The sequence below is a fragment of the Alligator mississippiensis genome, chromosome 5 (genome assembly GCF_030867095.1).
Source record: "Alligator mississippiensis isolate rAllMis1 chromosome 5, rAllMis1, whole genome shotgun sequence".
NCBI classification, from domain to species: Eukaryota; Metazoa; Chordata; order Crocodylia; family Alligatoridae; genus Alligator; species Alligator mississippiensis.
In genome coordinates this window covers 199,465,944-199,487,174 of record NC_081828.1, presented here as the reverse complement: position 1 = coordinate 199,487,174, position 21,231 = coordinate 199,465,944, and the positions used below count along the sequence as shown (strand labels likewise).

The following is a 21,231-nucleotide window of genomic DNA, read 5'->3' as shown; positions in this document are numbered from 1 at the left end:
GTCTTATGGTAATAGAGGTATTAGAGCAAAAACCTCATGGAAGTCTGTAGCAACTGTCTATTTAGAAATATTGCTCGTGTTTTCTGTAGTTTTTGACCTCACACTTCAGTATGACTTCTGAACCATATTCCTTGCACTGAATATATTGTTGCTAAGGGACAGTTTCACTAATGGAAATACCTTTTAAATCTTCGCATCATGGACTATTCCACCCCTCAAAATCTATCTGGATATTTATCATATGCTTATCTTGGTGGTAACTAATCACTAACCTGGGTATATAAATGTCCAAAATTATGCTTTTTCCTTACCCTCCTTTGGAATCTGTTTTATGGGTACCTGAATTTTGTATGGTTTCCTCTACCTTTTTTCCTTCATTAGCTTGCTTTTTTTTCTGTCACCCTGCACAGCATGACTCTTGAAAGTGCTATTGAGGAAAAGATGTTGAGAAAACATGGGTTTTACAGCTGATGCTGGAAACAACATGAACTATGGAGGTGCTTAGTCATGTTGATCTGAAGTCAAGAAAAAGTAGGGCAGGGTGACCCCTTACAGACTAATGAATTTGGAATGGCATGGGCTCTCAAAGGTAACAACTCATTTTATCAACCTATGCTTAGTTGTCTCTAAGGTGCCACTCTGCCCTGTCTTCTACAAGGACTATATGCTGCCTTGGACCAGCAATTTAGAACGCTTTGTCTTCATTATTTAAAATCTTGCAATGGTTAACTCTGTTGTTCCTCTTCACTGTAAGCATTCTTACAGAGCATCATTCAAGAGAAAGGCTATGGTCTCCAAAATAGTCAAGGCAAAATCTGTTCAGGGTCATGAAGATCAATGTTTTCAGCCAGAGCTTGTTCAATTAGCAGACAAGGATCCAAGGCAAGTATGTGAGAGATGGAGCTGATGCACTGTGGTAGCAGACCAGGAATGAAGGATGGCATGTGATGTACTCAGTTGATGTGCTCTTATCAGTCTGTGATGCTGGGGTGACCATCTGGAGCTTCATTATCATTTTCTTTCTGTCATCCCCAGGATAGTGGTGCATGATAACTGAACACAGGGGTGACAAACATGTGCTTAACTGATTAGCCCCTGACAGGAACAGGTATAATCTCCTGATCACAGATAAATGGAAGAAGGCTTTTCTTGGGTGTCCAGGAGCACCAAGAAGGTAAATCCCCACTTCATGAACAGAGTGGATGTTTCACATGGATGGAGATCTTTTGGTCTCAAACCTCCCTTCAGAAGGTTTTCTTTTTCTACTAGTATCTTTCCTGTCTGGTTTGAGTTTAATTTCTTGGAGGAGCTTATTTCAGTTAGGCACTGGGACAGCTGCACTGTGATATTGAGATGCGATGTAGAGCTGAGTCTCAGCTACATACTGTTGAACCTGCGAATGAGTGGTCCACCCTCTCAGTCATTTCTCCCCCCACATCTCATGTACGTTTCAAAAGGACCCATAGGAGAAATGTGGATTCCAAGAAGAATGAGGACACATAAGAGCTTTTTGTCTTTGTGCTGATGCCCTTCACAGTACTGCTTAAGACCTCTAAATGACTCACAACATTAAGTGGTAGAGTGGTATGATGTAGATGCAATAAAAAACAAAATCTACTTGGAAAAAGAAGGCTTTCTGGCTGGAATGATCTAGTTGGAGATGGTCCTGCTTTGAGCAGGGGGTTGGACTAGATGACCTCCTGAGGGTCCTTCTAACCCTGATTTTCTATGATTCTATGTTTTGCACTTCTTGTTACATTTTACAGAACATATAGATAATATTTATGCATTTTGGGAGTAAGTGAAAATAAGCCAGTTCTGAACAAGAATAGACCACTCTCTAATGACACACAGGTCCTTCTTTTTCGTGAAACTGGTATTTGCAATAAAGAAGGCAACATGCATTTCAGTGTCTTCAATAAAAAGTCACCATTTTTCTAAACAGTGAATGAAGTGATGTGCGTGTGTGTGCGTGAGAGAGAGAGAGCATGAGCAAAGGAGGGTAGGAGTAAAATTTGGATGTTAGCTCATAAAAGTTATGAAAAGACAACTGAGATTTTATGAGACCAAATGACCTCAAACAGTTGTAGTGCCACTGTGGACTGTGAATTCAGATGGAGAATGGGTGGCACAATAAGATGAAAAGATATTGCTCTGACAGATTAACCCTTAATAATGCTTAGGGGGAAGGACGGGGGACTGGCATAAGTATATCATACCAGACAGGTTCTTTTCCTAGCTTTGCATGCTACCTTACGTAAGTCACTTCTCTCTCTCTTCTCAGACCTTGTCTTTCTTGTCTATTTAAACTGTAAGTTCTTCAGGGGAAAGACTATGTCTGTATGAGGCCTAGCAGAACAGTGATTGGATTGTGACCTTTCAGCTCTACCACAATAGAGATAATATGAATACAAGAAGCATAGGTAGGGCACATGGCAGGGCAGGAACTCAGTCTGCAAGCAGAATGCATTCCAACATTTCCTAGAAGGAATGAGTGGGATTTGATAATTATATCCTATTTCACACATTTATTTCTTGCCATACATTAGCTAATCAGTATGCTTCTGTGACTAACAGTAACAGTGTGTAGAACTAAAATGCCACTTCACAGATAGAATGATCAATCTCTCTGACTTCGCCAGTAAACATGTTTCATCAGGGGGTCACTAATATGCTTTTATTGCCTCGCTGTCAGAGATGATGCCATTATTGAGCCTGATAAAGTATTCTATAGAGGATTCCTTTTAATTTTATTTTTTATGCGATCATGAGAGACCATAACCGATAAATTTAGTTCAATGCTTTCTCACTATTAACTAATTCTGAGTAAATCCATTGGGGCAACCTGGGTACAAACACTTCAAAGAATTTTTACAGGATATTGAAAATGATATTCACCCTGGGACAAAGGTTTAAGTATTGAGCTGCTACTGTTTTCTTTACCATTAGAGCTACAACACTGCTAAATGTCATTTAGTCAAAACACTGTATTCTGAAGGATTTGTAGCACAAGATGACTATTTGCTTTTAATAAATTTGTCCCATCATGGTGGTTATGGTAGATTATTTTGGGGGGGCTGGGGAGTTTGGGGAGAGATGATTCATACGAAGTCATTGTTCCTCAGCCTCATAGCAGGGGGCTGATCCAGCTCCCAAGGAAGTCAATGAGAGTTTTGCTATTGACTTTTATGGAAACGGGATCAGTCTCTTGATCTCTACAGGCTTTGAAGTGCTCAAATCCAAATTAAACTCTAGGGCTTTTTTCAAGGGGAAAAACAGCTACAGTAGCTGCACAATGGAAAAAGGAACTGCAGAAAGGCTTTTTGGTAGAGGTTTTTTCTTGGCTGCCTGAATATCTGATTTGGCCCCCTAAAAATTGGCACTCATGAAGTGAAACCATGGAAACATTGGATGCCTATGGGTGTGTGAACTACTTTTGTCAAGGTTTGGACTTTGGAAATTTGATTTTTTTTCCAGTTTATTTGATTTCCCCCCTACTGAAATCCATAATCAGCGGAGCTTGTTAAAACCAAATGTAAGAGGCCACAAAGTAAATTTAATTTGTAGTATTTCTGATGGCCTAAATATAAAAACAACTTTGTTTTAGAGCTAGATCCTCAGTTGCTGTAAACCAGTTTCACAGGCTTCAGTGCAGCTGTGCTGGTTTACACCACCTGAAGATTTGGCCTTCGGAGGTAAAAGACAAACTTCCAATCTTGGCAAGAAAAAAAAAGATGGATTTCCTGGGAAGTTATTTTAATGAAACAGATGAAAACCAATGAAATAAACATCATTTTTGACAAATATGATCACTCTTTTGCAACTGTACAGACCCTTTCAGCCTAGGAGATAAAAGTATTTTACAAATATCAGCTAAGTCTCATAATGCTCTGTGCTCAAGGTCTGCCTGAGCTCTGATGGTTAGTAGGTTAGTATGGTTAAAGCACTCTACTTTTTACAGTCAAAGCAGAAATATGGCTAGTATCATCTCCAGCTGTCTTTTACTCCCTGAGCCGAATAACTAGGTCCCACTTGTGGTTGCAACAACTGTAGTGTAAGGCAAGGAAAAAGCTCAAACTGAATCTGTAGCAAAATACAAATTGCTCTGTCACTGCACTTCAATTCATAAGGGGATATATACTGATATTTTTTATTCAATAAAAAAAAAGGCAAATTATTTCTCAATTACGTCCTGGATCTTGATTCTACAAAGACTCTCTATGGACCATTCCACTGATTTTACTGAAACTCCTCACAGTACTCACTGAGTTAAACACGTGAAGAAGTCTTTGTAGGATTATAAATTTGCCCAATAATTCATTTCTGTACCTTGGGCCTAAGGACAGGCACGCACAGATTGTAAGTGATGCACACGCCTTGAGTTGCTGTCTTGCTCAAGGACACTTCTTCATCACGTCTCCAATTGTGATGGCTAGAAAAAGGTATTTAGAGGCATGCTTTTGGGAATTGGCTTATAGGTAAAGTAGATATTGCATTAGGACAATGATCCAGGGCAATGGCAAGGGCTCACTGATTTCTAAAAGCCTGTTTGTGACAAAGCTCCTGCAAGGTCCACTCTGCAGAGGCAAACAGCAAGCAGACACACAGGCTGGGAAATTGAAGACATGTGCCACACTGTTCCATAACATGAGAAAAGGAACTCTGTAGCACTGGCGCCAGGTCACAGTGCCCAAGTGCAGAGCTCTTGGGGTTTCTGGTATTGGGGAACAGACCAAATTATGAAAAGACTGGTAAAGCCCAAATTAGGACGTGTGCATGTGATGGGTTTGTGAAACAAAGGAATGTGCTGACAGGACAGAATGGGTACAGTATGATGACCACAGGGAGACCAATCGATGATGCCCAAAGATGAAGAGTCGTCAGAAGGAGAGAAAGAATATGAAAACAGGGATTTCAGAGCAGCAAAGGGTCCCTGAGAGGAGACCCGAGGTCACCATGGACAGAGGGCATACTACCAGTTCATCTCACCCACCCCACTGTGGGCAGGGTGGGGGGTGGGGAGTGGGCTCTGGCCTCTGATCTCCAGGCTGCTGACATCTGACATTCAAGAGAGAACCTCAGAGTGAAGCTCATATACAGGCCAGATGTACCTTGACTCTGTGAACCCTAGGACTGGTAGATATAGAATTGTTTGTATTATTCTTATGTGCTATCACTGTGTATCAATAAAATTTGTCTATTATTGAATGGATAGGTTGCGGTTGGTCTGAGGGTTTGGACCCACCCGGAACAAGGTATCTGGGGCATAAATCCAGTGCTAACAATCGAACTTTTCCAGATGGTGTGTTCCCAATATTCTGCACAGGTCACTGCTTCTGGTGTTAGTGTTGCCAGATCTTGTGGAGTGCATTGTGGTGCTATAGGGCATCTCAGGAGATGATCTACAGTTCGCTTCTCCTGACAAACACATTGGTCAGTTGTGTAGAGGCCCCATGATTTCATGAAAAAGTTGCATCTGCTGAGACCCACTCTCAATCTGTTCAGGCTCCACCACTTGGAGTTGGAGCTAGATACTAACTTCTCACTGAAGGTAATTCCTTGCCAACTCCATTCAACAGCTCTGTTGCCTAGTTTCTCCCATTCTTTTTGACAGAGGGTAGTTCTGGCTGATTCTGATGATGTGGTCAATGGTATGGTAGAGGACAAAAAGCTATTTCTTGATGAGAGATGAGGGTGCACTGGTTAATGTCCATATAGCAGGTGACAATCATCTGATTCTTGTACCTGCTGGTCAAAGTCACTTGGTACTTTCCCCCTGATGTAAGGGTGCTTTGCCAAATAGTGCGTATAGGCAGGGAACAGGAGTGGGTTCTTATAATTTTGCTTGTATCACTTAAGGTGGTGTCAATATGTTTACTGTGACTTGAGCATCACCAGGTTGTACAGGCATATTCAGCCACAGAGCAACAAAGTACTAAGGCAGCAGTGAGTAGGGTGGCTGAATGTGCTCCTCACTTGGAATTTGTGAGCTTACACAGAACGTTGTTTCACGTGTTGACTTTGGCTTTGGTATTTAACATGTGCTTTTTGTAACTAAGTGTACAGTCCAGTGTTACCCCTAAATAGACTAGGTGTTTCTGATATATGAGACCCCAGGTGACTTCAGGTATCATTCCGCATCCCATTTCCTCAGATGAAAAGACCAGATTTGGGTTTTGTTAGGGTTGGGTTTCAGATAATTATTTAGATAATAATCTGACATCTTGTTGAGTGTCCCCAAAATTATTCTGCTGTGTGGTAATGCAGAGATCATCAGCAGAGATGAAACGCTGACATTCAGCAGGAAGTGGTTGATCGTTAACGTAGATGCTGAATAAAAGTGGGGCAAACACACTGCCTTGTCGTAACCTGTTCTTTTGGGAGCACCATCGACTTTTCCGGACATTTCATTCCACATAGAAGCGCCAGTTCTCCAAAAGGCTATGGATAGTCTGGCTTAGATCTAAGTCGTCAGTCATAAGGTAGTTTGTAGATCATGATGCGGTGTTGGACAGTATCATATGCAGCGGATAGATCAACAAACACTGCGCCAGTGATCAACTTCTGTTGTAAACCATCCTCCACATGCTGTGTGAGGTTTAGTAGTTCACCTGCACAGGATCAACCCTGTCTAAAACCCACTCGGTCTCGTGTAAGTTTGGAATCTACCAAGGATGAAATTTGCTGTAGGATAAGAAATTTGTAGAGTTTGTAGGTCATGCTGAGGAAGAAGTCTATAACTTTCTGGTGATGAAAGGTCTTTACCTGGTTTGGGAAGAGCCACGGCTCTTGCCTTCCTTCATAGCAATGGTATTTGTTTACTCATGCATGCATTGAACAGATCAAGGAACCGTTGCTTTTCAAAGGGTCCTAGGTGTTGTATCATCTCAGTGAGTACACTGTCTACTTCTGCTGCCTTCCCATGTTTCAATAGGCCTATGCTGACTGTCAGTTCCTCCATAGTAAACTGACAGGTTAGGTCTTTAGGTGGTTGCTTGTCGGATGGTATAATGCAGCGATGGTGTTTTCCAGTGTTTCTTCTATGTGAGTGCTTTCCATTGTCGAGCAGTTGTTGTGCAACCTGGTTGGCAGTTGCATTTGATATAGCCAGAGGTGTTTTCTTATAGTCGCCTCCCAGTTTTCTTATAGTCGCCCAAGATCTCTTGTTGTTATGTGCCAGATTGGTGTCTTCAATCATCTCTTTCCAGGCATTGTGTCTCCCTACTCCTATGTTGTCTATTAGGATTTCTTCCAGTGTAATGGTAGATTCTGAAAAGGGGTTGAGATGGTATTCTTTCTCATAATGAGTGTACTTGTCTGATGTTGAGCTCAACATGCCTAGGATATAACTTGCATGGCAGCCCCTTGGAATGGAAAGGCAGGCACTTCTCTTTACAGCCCTCACAAAATTGTTATAATTCTCATGAGTAGGTGTAATATCCCTGACTGATTCCTCCGTTGCCTCTGTGAAGGACACTTTTCCCTAAATGAGAGCAATTCCCATTACATTTTAAGGGCTTGTTTCTAATCTCAGCTTTGGGAGCAAAGTGGTGGGAAGAACAGCTTTAGTAAAATAAAACCCAACCAAAAGATGTGCGAGTCTGGTTAAAAAGAATTTTAAGATGCTGGTTAATGTTATGGTGCTGGTTAATGTTGGTAGCATAATGCTACCTTCTTGAATTGAGATGCTCTAAGAAGGGCTAAAAATACCTTGTGAAATGCTTTTCTCTCAGTATTTCCAACTAAAGCAGAACCTTACTTATGGAAATCTCATGGGATAGACTGTTCTCGTGAGGTTCCTAGCCCAATTTAGCAGATACAAACTCAAGCATGTTAACGAAAAGTAGATGAACCTGCTAACCTTTGGGGATTCATATGTCACTAGCGAATACTCAAACTGTGTCAATGCTCACACTATGCCAAACTATATTACTAGTGAATGCTCATGGTTTCAGAGACTGAATGGCTAAGACATATATTGATATTCCACAGTGACAAATCTGCACCTGTAAGAAGGTGGGTCCTTTCTACTTCTGAGACCAAGTTCTGAATGGATGGCCTCCAAATCTTCAATCCATTATTCTTTCTATAGATCTTAAACTGAAAGATAATAAATCCTCCATTGACAATATGGCACTTTATCTATTTTTCATTATATCTATTAAAAGAAGAAAAATCTTTTCACCTAAGTACCAAGCTTCAGCTGAATGCCTCTTGCCAGCAAAGACAGTAATATATGATAATGATCACCTGGGAAAACTCTGAACTTCATGGGCTTGGAATTTATAAACTGAACTCTTTCTTGCATCACATTTCAAACTGTGAGCAGAGATCTTTTGATAGTGTGAGTTGAGCCACACTAGTGCCATAGAAAATTACTGTGTCGTACCAACTGTGCCATCAAGGCTTCCCTGTGGAATAGTGAATATTTGTTTTGGTGTTGGAAGCTAATAAAACATGGGAGGAAAGAAGCTCAGTTAGATTTGGCTGCAGAGCAGGATAAAGACTTGAACATGGGGGAGGAAGTCCTGAGGGGAAACCAGAAGAGAGAAATCTACTCCAGAATGGATGGATCTTGACAAAAAGTAAAATCTTCTAGGTACCTTCTTTCCCAGTGGGAGATTTTCTACAGGCTTAAATGGGCTGTGTATCAAGCCCCTAGTAAGCAAGTACAGAAACAATCACACCTGAAGGATGACATTTCATCCTTGCCAGGAAATTGAGCCACTGTATCTAGGACACATTTTTGTTACTGCAATAGAAGAAAAGAGCCTTAATAAAGTAGGCACACAGACTGGAGCTGGAAGGATATCAACTCACATTGAAGTCAAATGGAGTTATGCCCTGTTGTGTAAGCAGCCACTTCTCCAATCTGAGAGTCAGAAATATATTCCTGCAAGTTTTTGTAAATCTTGAACAGTCAAAAAGGTTTGAGATGTGAAATTAGATTTGGAAAAGACACCTGATTAATGCAAAGCACCTCTGAGAAGCTGGTTTGAATCTGACTGATTTATAACCTATTGAAAACTGCTGCACAACACACACACACATTATGTTGTGTAACTCTTAAAATTCCCAGGGAAGTTAGGCTGCTCTGGAAAGGGCTGATTTTCAAAGTCTGGGAATGTTAGACTGACTATGCCTTGTGTGGCTTGATTTTAGCTTGATTACATCTCCAGAAACAGCAGTAGCCTAGCTGCTAAAGTATCCTTCCATAGCCTTCCACTTTTTCAACTGTGATACAAATATAACACACAGTAGCATTAACTACATTTTAAGCAGACCAGAGTCAGTAATCATTAAAATTCATTTGTTTGGCTGCTTAGTTATTTTCTTTAGCCAGGCTTGAAACATTTTATCCAGGCAGTCCTCGACTTAAGACGTTTTGAGTTACAACAAATGGCACTTACAACATTTATAAATTGACACCCTGTTTCGACTTTCTTACATCAATTTTGACTTTACGATGCTTGATCCAATGCGATGCCATGCCAGTGAACAAGTTTGCTGTGTCACCCATCTCCCTGGAGAACATCTGTCCAAACTTCCTTGGGCACTTTAAGAAAGCAGACAAGTCTCCAGAAAAACCTGCTGTCAAGACTCCTGAGAAGACTCCAGCCAAGAACCCTTCAAAAAGTCCAGCCAAGAGTCTTTCAAAAAGTCCAGCAAAGTCACCTCAAAGAAGTGCTTCCAAATCAATATGATTGCTATTTACAATATAAATACATTAATATATTTATATATATTACTCATCTATAATTGACTGAGTACAAAATTCTGGGTTATTTTTGGTAAAAATAGGGTATCAGGCCTTGGTTCAGGAACCAATTCCCCATTTATAAAATTGTTCCTATGGGAAAATCGGTTCTGAGTTATGACATTTCAACTTAAGATGCAGTTTTTCAGGAACCAATTGTGTCATAAGTCCGAGGACTGCCTGTATCCTTGATCCATCTTTGTAGCCACTGGAAAAATACCCATTGAGCACGTCTCACATATGCTCTAATGCACAGTAGCCTATTTTACTGCGCATTAAAGCATCACATAAAAAACCATGCTATTACACTAATGTGAAGTAAAATAGGCTACTGTGCATAAAGTGTCACTTAAAAACCTGGCACCTTCATTACTACGCATTAAGGCAGCCTAATGCACGTTTATTTAGTACCTCACATTGGAGGTACTAAATTTAATGCACATTAGGTGCCTTAATGCACATGTAAAAATGCTCACTGACTCCAATTAGAGGATCAGGATGGAGTTCCCATTCAGAGGTCTCACTGAATTAAAATAGAGATGAGTTTTGATTTTGTGAATTTTTAGAGGGCCAGCCCAAACCATCATACAACATTAAGTTTGAACGGCATGCAGTTTCAGAGCTCTGATGTTCTCACCCTCCACACAGTTGATACCAAGCTCTGCAGGACTGAAGGCTGGAGCTTTACTACAGCACAGCCAAGGACTGCTGGGTAATTATGATTACTGACTGTGGCTACCTCTAAAGAACACTTAAATTCCTGGGAAAGAGGCAGGTCACTCCTGGGGGCAGGTCATTCTTGGAAAATATCTATCTGTCCTCAAAATGAGCCCAGTGCATTGACTTCTAGTTCATGACCTATGAGGCTTGGGACCTGGATTTCAGGAAACAGAGTCAATGAATCATACAGAGACAAGAAAGGAATTGTATTTGAAGACCATTTTCCCTCCTGCCTCAGTCTGGCAGTGTTGTAGCTGACTACTGCCTCTTATACAGAGAAGTTACATACATACAATCTAGTCAAAGACTTATTTTCTTTTCCTCTGCAACCCCCAAATTTGTAATCAGCTGAAGAGCTTAAAGCACTGGATTGAATTAAACATCAAGAGTCTGGAAGCAGGATGTAATCACTGAAGGATCACAGACTCTGGAATGCACTTGCCCTCCTTGGCTGGACAGAACTCGATTTTACAGACGTTAGGGCCAATCTCCAAGGCTCAGGCAATCAGGCAGGCTTGCTCACAGGGGTTCTCTGGAGAGGGCTAACGATGTTGGTGGAACTGCTCCATATATCGATACCAATTCAAGTTGTTGTTTATTGTTTTTAATTTGGAACCTGTGCTTACAGTGAATTGAAGGCTCATTTTACACCATGAAAAAATATAGCTGTTTAATACCATTCACATGTAACTACAACCGCCAAGAAAGTGTGTGTGTGTGTGTGTGTGTGTGTGTGTCTGTGTGCGGGGGAGTGGGATAAATTATTTTTTAAATGCTCTAGCTTTTTAAACCTAACTTGCAGACTGATCTTTTCACAGAAAGGGACTAATGTTTTACCTTTTCCTGTGAGCACTGGCTATTTTTACTTCTGAAAAGGCATCTCTTTCCATCAGAACAGATGCTCTCATCTCTGGTAAGTATTTGATCTGATTTTTTTTAATGCAGACATCATATTTCTTACCTTAATGCTTTGTATTCTGAATTTCTTGTCTTTTGTTTTCGCCTAGAAGTCTCTGTAATCTAAATACGTCTTTATTTCCAAGAGTATAGCTGTTTCCTAGGGGATGACACTGCTCTAGCTGAGACAAAAGCTGTTCCACACTAGGAAATCCTCTGAAGTGCTAAACACATGGAAATACTTTCCATTTCATTCTTGCTGCATGAGATACATAGGGAGAGTCTCTAAGCTGCATTAAACCCTGAGTGGTGGCCTTACCAGGCCAACATCTATATAGGAATATACTTAGCTTGTTAGTTAGGAGTCACTGGCACACAGGTTTGTGAATGATATAATACAAGCTTAATTAATTACTCATCTTTTTCACAAAGTATGGTATTTTTCAAAGATATTTTACAGAGATCATATTGCTATAAAAACATCAATTCCTGGGCACTGTGGACTGGAAACAGGGTATGTGTTGGATGGGAATGAAGGTAGGGAAAGCATATAAACAACAAAACAACAGTGACATTTCAAATTTGAACCTAGACCCTGCCTTCCACTGCATCCATGCAACAGAACACTACACCACAAGTCGAAAACATAAGGCCTAGCCCTACTAATGCCTGTTGTCCTGAAGAGTCCTGAAAGTTTCACAGCTTACTGTAGCAAGACTAAAATGCAGCCACCTTTGCAGACACTGGCACTAAGTGGGCAACTTCTACATGAAAGAAAGGGTATGACAGGCTAGCATTAGCTGCCAGAGTTAAGTGTTGATAGCAGAGAAAAGAGTTAAGAAGGAATTACAGCACGGTATGAGTGCAGCCTCTTTAAAAACAGGCAGCAATCTAGGTATTGACTCTCAATCAGAACTTTAGACATGAAGGGTGTTCATACACATGCTCCAGGAGTGGGGCAGGGAGCACTTTAATTACAGCCACTCTAATTAAAGCGCCCAGAGCACCTCATCTATCAGCATCCCCATGCTTGAAAATGCCAGTGTGGGTGCTTTAACTAAAGCCCGTTTGACAAGCTTTAGTTAAAGCGTCCTCACCACCATTTTTAAGTGCGGGGATACTGATGCATGAGATGCTGAGTCTGTTGGAGCCTTGCTGCTCATGTATAGGTGCTCGAAGGCTACAAACAGAAGCTGGTTTTGTAATGGGATCAGCTGTGCTGGGATGCATCCTGGCACAGCTGATCTGCTTGATTAGTTTCATAGATTTCATACACATTACGGGCTGGAAGGGACCTCAAGAGATCACTGGGTCCATCCCCCCCACCATAGGCGGGTAGTCAGCTGGGATCAAGTGACCCCAGGAAGAAATAAATCCAGATGGTTTTTGAAGGAATTCAGAGCAGGTGTTTGCACCACCTCTGGGGGGAGTTTGTTCCAGACCCTGGACACACGCACCATAAAGAACTTTTTTCTAATATCCAGTCTAAATCTGCCTTCCTGGAGTTTATGGCCATTAGACCCAGTTATCCCTTGGGGAGCTCTGGTGAACAGATGTTCTCCCAGGTCCTGATGTACCCCTCTTATGAAGTTGTAGGCTGCCACCAAGTCCCCCCTGAGCCTTCTCTTCTCCAGACTGAAGAGTTCCAAGTCCCTCAGCCTCTCCTTGTACGGCATTCCTTCCAGGCCTTGGATCATATGAGTGGCTCTCCTTTGGACTCTCTCAAGCTTCTCCACATCCTTCCTGAAGTGGGGGGCCCAATACTGGATGCAGTACTCCACCTGCGGTCTCACCAGGGCCGAGTAAAGCGGGAGGATGACTTCCTTGGTTTTGCTTGAGATGCATCAGTGCATGCACGCCAGAGTTTGCTTAGCTTTGCCCAACACCACACCATATTGGTGGCTCATATTCATCTTGTGGTCAATTAAGCTCCACCAAGTCCCTTTCAGTTGTGGTGCTAGCAAGCATAGCACTGCCGAGCCTGTAAGTATGCTGAGGATTCTTCTTACTGAGATGGATGCAGCACCTTGCACTTCTCTGTATTAAAGGCCATCTGGCTTTGGTCAGCCCACCTTGAAAGTGTGTCCAAGTTGGTCTGTATCCCCAGCCTGTCCTGCGGTGTGATGGCCCTCCTCCATAATTTGGTATCGTCCACGAACTCGGCCAGGTCATGTCTGACTCCCGAATCTAGATTGTTGATGAAAATGTTAAAGAGTACTGGCCCGAGTACCAAGCCCTGAAGGACTCCATTGGTAACATTGCACCATATTGATTTGCTCCCTTCAAATAGTACTCTTTGGGTCTAACCCCATAGCCAGTTGCCTAGCCATCAAACCGTATGATGATCTAGGCCACAGGTCCCCATCTTAACCATGAGGACATCATGGGGAACTAGGTCAAAGGCCTTCTTGAAGTCCAGATAAATGACGTCCACATCATCTCCCTTGTCCAGGGCATATGTTATCTGGTCATAGAAGGAGGTAAGTTTGGTCAGGCAAGGCCTGTCAGTCACAAAGCCATGTTGGCTGGCATTCAGAAGCTTCCCTTCCTTTAGTGTGGCATTAATGGATCTCTTGACAATTTTCTCCAGGATTTTTCCAGGGACAGATGTCAGACTGATTGGTCTATAGTTCCCTGGCTCATCTTTTCTCCCTTTCTTGTAGATAGGGACTGCATGGGCTCTTTTCCAGTCATCCAGGACCTTGCCTGAGTGCCACGATTTTTCAAATATCCCTGCCAAGGGAGATGCAATGATGTCTGCCAGCTCTTTCAAGACCCTCGAATGCATTCCATCTGGGCCTGCGGACTAGTGAATGTCCAGTTTCTCAACATGTTCTCTCACCTGTTCCACATCAATTTGGGGCCTGTCACCTGCTCCCAAATTGGTTTGTGCCATTCCTGGCAGTGTGATCCTTGTGGGAGGGTGAAAAACCAATGAGAAAAAGTCATTTAGGAGATTGATCATTCCTTGGGCGTCTGATGTCAGTTGCTCTGTTGGATCTCTCAGGGGCCCAATACTGACCTTGTTCTTTTTCCTACTTCCCACATATCTAAAGAAGGACTTTCTGTTGTCCTTGATCCCTGTAGCAAGCCTAAGTTTCGTTTGTGCCTTGGTTTTTCTCAACCACTCCCTGCAGGTGCGGGCGAGTGCAGAGTAATCCTCTTTGGTAATGCTTCCTGTTTTCCAGCTGGTGTAGGCTACTCTTTTGAGCTTAATGAAGTCCAACCATTCCTTATTCAGCCATAGGGGCTTCTTTGCTTGTTGACTGCATTTCTTGCAAGAAGGAATGGCTTTGCCCTGTGCTTCAAGGATTGTTTTTGAGTGATGACCATTCCTCATGTATTCCCTTTTTGGGGGGTGGCGGGGGGAGATACGGCCTCTGATTGTCTGACTAACCAGTTCTCTCAGTTTGCAGAAGTCAGCCTTCCCAAAGTTAAGGAAGGACTTCTGTTTTACTGAGGGGTTTGCCTGATCTTTGGAGAACTAAGAAGGTGACCAATTCATAGTCACTGTCACCAAGCTTCCCCTCAATTGGCAAATCACTCACCAGGTTCTCCCCTTTGGCCAGGACCAGATCCAGCAATGCCTCTCCCCTAGTCAGCCCACTGACCTCTTGGATTAGGTAGAGGTCATCGCTGCATGTGAGAAAAATATGTGACCTGTCAGATTTGACTGTACGATCATCCCAAGAGATGTCAGGGAAGTTGAAGTGTCTCATGACGATCAAGCATTGGGAGCATGTGGCTTCAACCAGTTCTCTAATTAATTCCCGATCTAGATCTTCCTCTTGGTGTGGAGGTCTATAGTAGACTCCTACAAGTAAGTCAACTCCCCATGTTCTCCTCATATCTTGACTCAGAGGGTCTCAAGATGCCCTTTCTGGTTTGGAAATTCAGTCTTCAGGGAGGTAAGCTGATCTTTGACATAGAGAGCAACACCCCTACCCCTCTTCCCCACACAGTCCCTCCTATACACAGTGTAACCCTCTACTGCTACTGACCAATCATAGGTGGAGTCCCACCAGGTGTCCATAATTCCTACAAGGTCATAGTCATTATCACATAGGAGAAAGGCCAGTTCCTTATGCTTGTTTCCCAAGCTCCTGGCATTTGTGTACAGGCAGTTAAGTCCGCCATGTGAAGCCCGATGCTTCCCTGAGGGGTTAAGATGGGCCTTTCCTTGGGCTATCACCAGAGAGGGCTCCCATAAGGTGCTCAAGGTATTGGTAGTGCAGCTGACATGACCTGGGCTAAAACTGCCTCCTGGGACAATTGCTCTGGGTTCCTGGCCCTGATTTAGGGCATGGGTCTGCAAGCTTGAGGAACCCACCATGGGGTCCCCACTCCAAGTTTGGAGGTGCAGAACCAGGAGCTAGGCAGGGTGAAACATGTACCCTGGGAATCCTCTACAGGGGAATTGCCAGGGCATGCATCTGCAAGCACAGAGCAGGGGCCCATCAGGAGCTCCCCAAGTGTGCAGATACGCACCCTAGGTTGGGGCCAGGCAGTGTGAAGTATACACCCGAGAAATCCCCTGGAGAGAAATTCCTGGAGCACATGTATCATGCTGTAAGTGCTCACGCTGCACGCTGTAAGTGTATCACGCTGCACGTGTATCACGCTGTGCAGATGTTTGTTGTGATAAAGTGACAAAAACTATTAGTAGGAAACGGTGGGACAAGGGCAATGGCTGCATGCAGCAAAAGACACATGCATGGCTTTTAAGCAGAAGGAACAAGAATCAGGCCACAAGGAGTGGGGGATACTTCCTTAGATATAAAGTGAGGCTAGGAAACAATTACATCAGACATGTTACAACTTAAAGATATCAGATATAGTAATTTCCTTTAATGACAATTACCCATCTAGTGAGAATTTTGCAGTGAAAAAGACTGGGCTATGTAGCATTTTTCTTTAGTTTTAACCCAAAGTTTTCTCTCTAATCTCAATACAACTTGGGTTCAAACATTTCTTCCTAGCCTTGGGTTCAATGAGGTGCTTTGAAGCTAGAGATTCTTGAAATTTCCAGTATTAATTTTGTGATTACATTTTTCATTAGGGTTTTGAATAAATGTGGAATGAACTGTTAAAAATGTCTACACACAGTTATTTAACCCTTTAAGTGTTAGATTAAAGACTGCCACTTCTGTTTGTTTTGATAGCTACAGTGCCAGATTCTGATTCTGACTTGGAATAAGTATTTCCTTCTAGAATAGTATTGTTGGAGCTAGTGTTTGTGGAGAAGGATGCTGTACTAACGGTTTAGGGGTATAGTTTGTAGCCGTGTTGGTCTAAGGACATAGGCAGACAAGGTTCTTTGGGTAAAAAAGATATCAGATTTACCCAAAGAACCTTGTTTGCACTAGAGGTTTGAACTCTACTGAGGTAGCCAAAAAGATAATGACACCTACCATGGAGCAACCAACCAAGGCAATGGAAAATGGTCATACATGGCACAAAGAAAACTTATTCACACCAGAAGTAGTAGCAAGAAGAAGGGAAGCAAAGGTCACAAGACAATTTGAGACAACATGAGTATCTGAAAATATCACGGGATCTAGTATCTATAGAGTTCCCAGGATATCAGGGTTTTATTGCTAGGTTTGTTTGTTTGTTTAAGGTTTCACCCATGAAAGCTCCTTACTACAAAATGCACAGGACTTTATTTAGCTCCTATAAAGAGATAAGAAGATGAACTGACAACAACTGAGATATAAATCTCTGGTTCCAGGGCATCTAGGTATTTCATATCAGATGCTTAAACCACTAAGTGTGCTTATACAAGTGACATTTTGATGTGTAATTGGCACTCTGAAATGCTCTTCAGCCATGCCCTAAGTGTATGTCTGTAGAGGGCTTTAAAGGGGCCTGATCCCGCAACAATCTGAATCCTCATTACATGCTTCAAAGTGGAGCACCGTCCTTAACTTCTGTCATTGTGTGCTGGAAACAGGTCTTGACTGATGCAGCCCAAACCTGCTTCCATCACTGTCTTCAGAATGGGCAGGGGGTGAGAAGTGGAGAAGAGAGGGGAGAGAGTTCTCTCTGAGGTTTGCCCAGCCTCCACTGGAGGGTGGCACAGGTGGATTGGAGCTCCCCTGAGGTGGGGGGGCTCCAATCCACCTGTCCCACCATCCAGCACTGGCTGGACAAACCCCAGGTTGAGGTCCCTCTGCTCACTTCTCCCCCCTCGCATTCTGAAGACAGCACCAGAGTTGGGAGGAGGGAGGAGTGGGGTTAGGGGACAGCAGCTACAGATGTGCAGCCACTCTAAACTGTAGCTTGATCCCCTAACCTCTGGGAGCCAACAGCGAATGTCTGTTGGGTCTGGGGGATCTCTGTAACTCATGGTGCTTCCTGCAAAGTACCATGAGTTACAATGGGGAGTTGCATATCTCTCAGTGCCCTCAATCATCCCACAAAACACAATGTTTGTGTTTTGCTTTTTTAGTTTCTCTGAAAACTTCTGACCTTGGTGGGGTTTTGTAGCTCTCAGTTGCTTAGCACAGGAAATAGCACAGGACAATAAAGAAGGCACAACACTTCCCTATTCTGTCTGTCCAGTGGGCAAGGATTTTTCATTTTATACATCATTTACAACTTGCTTCAGTCATTCCACAATGTCAACACAGACCCTTAACACACAGAGGGAGAAAAAAGCTTATTCTCTCCTCCTCTCATTCTCTCTCAACAGAGAGATATTATTGGATATACATAAACACAGGTTTCTGATACACTTGGCACATTTCTGATTGTCATGTGAAGGCTAGTTCTTGATGGATCCCGTATACATGAAATTTGTATAAAGTTTGTAATGGTCTTTCTCCGACAGAAACAAGTGCCCGATGCATAATTATGATCATGATCCAACAGCAGATACTTACAGATACCCTCTATAGGCGAGCAGTCAGGACACTCACCTAGGACATAGGAACCCAGGTTTTTGAGCTGAATAAGACAGAGCAGGGACTTTAACCTTGGTCTCCTATATACCAGCCATATGTCTAGACCAACAGGCTAATTGCAGGCCTTTTGCTCTTGATCAGAAATTCCATCCTGGACTTAAGTAAATTTACATAAACATCATTTATTAGGACGATGTGGGTTGACTGTGTGGTTTTATGGATGTAAAAGCCAACTGCAATTATGAGCTGAAAGCACTACCCACTGCAACTGAGCACATTTTCAATTTTCCTTAAGGTATAAAAATGAATTTGATATCAATAGTTAATAATGTTTTATATTCTGTTTTTCTTTTTTTATAATGAGAAAACCTTGAAAAACACCTAATGTAGTGACTTTTCCAAAGCAGTTTTCACCAGTTCCACCTCATGTTTTTCAGTATTTATTGATCACAGTCAAAATAAAGATAGCTGCATCATATAATTAGCAAGACTCAAGATCACACTGACACAGTCTTGAAAGAGGACACCATTTGATCAGCATTACTATGGGTTTCATCACGATAGCTGTATAATAATATAGAACTATTATGTGAAGGTCTTAATAAGTGCTGTAAGATAAAGATACAACAGCAAGCAGAAAAATACAGCATAAGAAGAACAACAACTACAGAGATCTCTTGCCCCAGTAGTCTAACATCCTGGCTTAGTATCAGATGTTTCAGAACATGACACAAAGTTCCACAAAGATATGGAATATTCTTTGCATAGAAAACATTCCTTTCTAACCTTGATTAATTAGAGGTTGGCCTGATGCATAATGGTTTGCATTCCTTCCAGCATTCTTCTTTTTACTTCTATTATAACTCTATATTTTTGTTATCTATACAACTATCAATTCTATTTTGAATCCTGATAAGTTCTTGGCCTCAATATTATTAGAGCAATGAGCTTCTGAGGCTAGTTTTCCATTGTGTGGAAGATGTATTTGCTTTCAAGTGTTTTGCATTTGCTGCCTTTCAATCTCATTGAAAGCACCCTTGTTCTTGGTATTAAGAGACAGCTTAACAGCAGGATCCATACCAACAATATACATAGCTAAAGGTGGGATTTGCAATACTGCCTAAGCGCCTTAAGAACATTAGCCTCATTTGAAGTCAGGTGCTTTTAGTACTGTGGTTACTATGGCTATGTAAGTGAACCTAGAGGCATACCTGGTCATTTCTGCACCTGGGTGGCAGCAGCTCACAAGTTGCAGTCAGTGTCTGGGTAGCTAGTGGCAGCAGCCAGCCTGACAGCACAGCAGCTCCGGCTTTTGTGTCCCTCACTCTCTGTCTCAGCCACAAGGTCCAGGATTTGGTTGCACCCCACTCCTCCCATTCCTTACCTATGCTACTGAGAGATCCAAATCCCTAATTCTAATTTTTGAAATTTCACTGAACTTTAGCCAGAACAGATTAGGTTCACATGGTACATAGTGCATGTGACCTATTGTTGTAAGTTACTCAGGTGCTGTGCTATTGAGATCCCTGTTCATTCACCTTAGCCTGTCTGGATGCCATCCTGGGAGAAAATGTCATCTCTGTTATAATAGCAAGATGCCTAGATAAGGTCCTGTGGTTCCATTTTCCAGCCTTCAGTTGCTATCAGTTACAGGACTGGGCTGAAAGAGGAACTTGTAAGAAGCATCCTACATTAACTCATCCACCACAACAGCATCATCTAAATGCCTATCTAAAACTTGACAGATATGTGCAACAGAGACTGAGACATTCAAATGTTTTCTTTTTTACTGCATATACTGAGACACATTTTCCACAATAAGGCAATATATTGTGAAGCAGATTATATTGTTTAGCTGTCAGGGAGCTGTGAGGAAATGAGAAACTCCTGAATGGTCTCCAGTGTCTCCTCATCCTCTGTTAGTCTGAAGCACAAGGTATCTGAAGTGTTTATATTACTGTAGATAAAGTGTCATTGTCTGTACTGTGTGATTGCTAAGTTGATTTTTACCCATAATAGATATCACATTATATAATATACCCACTGGGTTATTTGTACTGATATTTAATCCAATCCAATGAATGAGTAAAGGGCTGTACAGGCTAAAGAGGTTGCTACAAATATCTGCTATCTATATCTGTCATCTCTCCAAGGACCAAATGCAGATAAAGGCAACTAATATACTCCTAATTAGCATTAAACTGCTGAGTAATGTATGTACCCTACTGAGACACATTTAAAAAGAGTCATCATCCTCTTACTATTTGAGAGAGGCACTGTCTGCATAACATGACTAAACTGTCCAGGCCAAAAGGATATCCAATTAAGAAGCTTGGCAGTAACAGAGAAGAATTACAGAAAAGTAGGGGTGGAAGGGACCTCACAAGGTTTAGCCCTATGTTGAAGGCAGGAGCATCTCTGACTAAAGCAATCCAGTAGGTGACTGTCTAACTTGTTCTTGAACACCTCCAAGGATGGAGATTCCACAACTTTTCTAGGTACCTTTTTCCAGTGCTTGACCACCAGAGTTAGAAAGTTCTTCCTAATCTCCAACCTCAATTTCCCCTGTGAAGCTTGAGGCCTTTGCTCCTAGTCTTGTCCCCTATGGTCATGGAGAAAAGTCCATTTCTATCCTTTCTGTAATCATCCTTGATAAGGCTGTTATCAAGTCCCCTCTCAGTCTTCTCTTCTCTAGACTAAATAATCCTAGTTCTTTCAACTTTCCTCATAAGTCTTGCCTCCCAGGCCCCTAATCAATTTTGTTGCTGTAATATGTCTTAATCATCAAAACCATTTGGTGATCTTTTCTCCGCTAATACCACACTGTCCAATTAAAAAAAAATATGCACCCCTTCAAAGTGTGGCTACAGGTCAAGTCATGACATAGCTAATCACTGGTAGAGAAGTTCCTTATGTGCTCTTTGATTTTGCTAATATGATGCAGATCAAACA

The 21,231-nt window shown here is 42.1% G+C and overlaps 1 protein-coding gene across 2 annotated transcripts in view; it reads right to left on the bottom strand.

Moving 5' to 3' along the window:
- ADARB2 (adenosine deaminase RNA specific B2 (inactive)) overlaps window positions 1–21,231 on the bottom strand; it is a 612,280-nt gene that overhangs the window by 276,270 nt on the left and 314,779 nt on the right. The window lies entirely within an intron of this gene.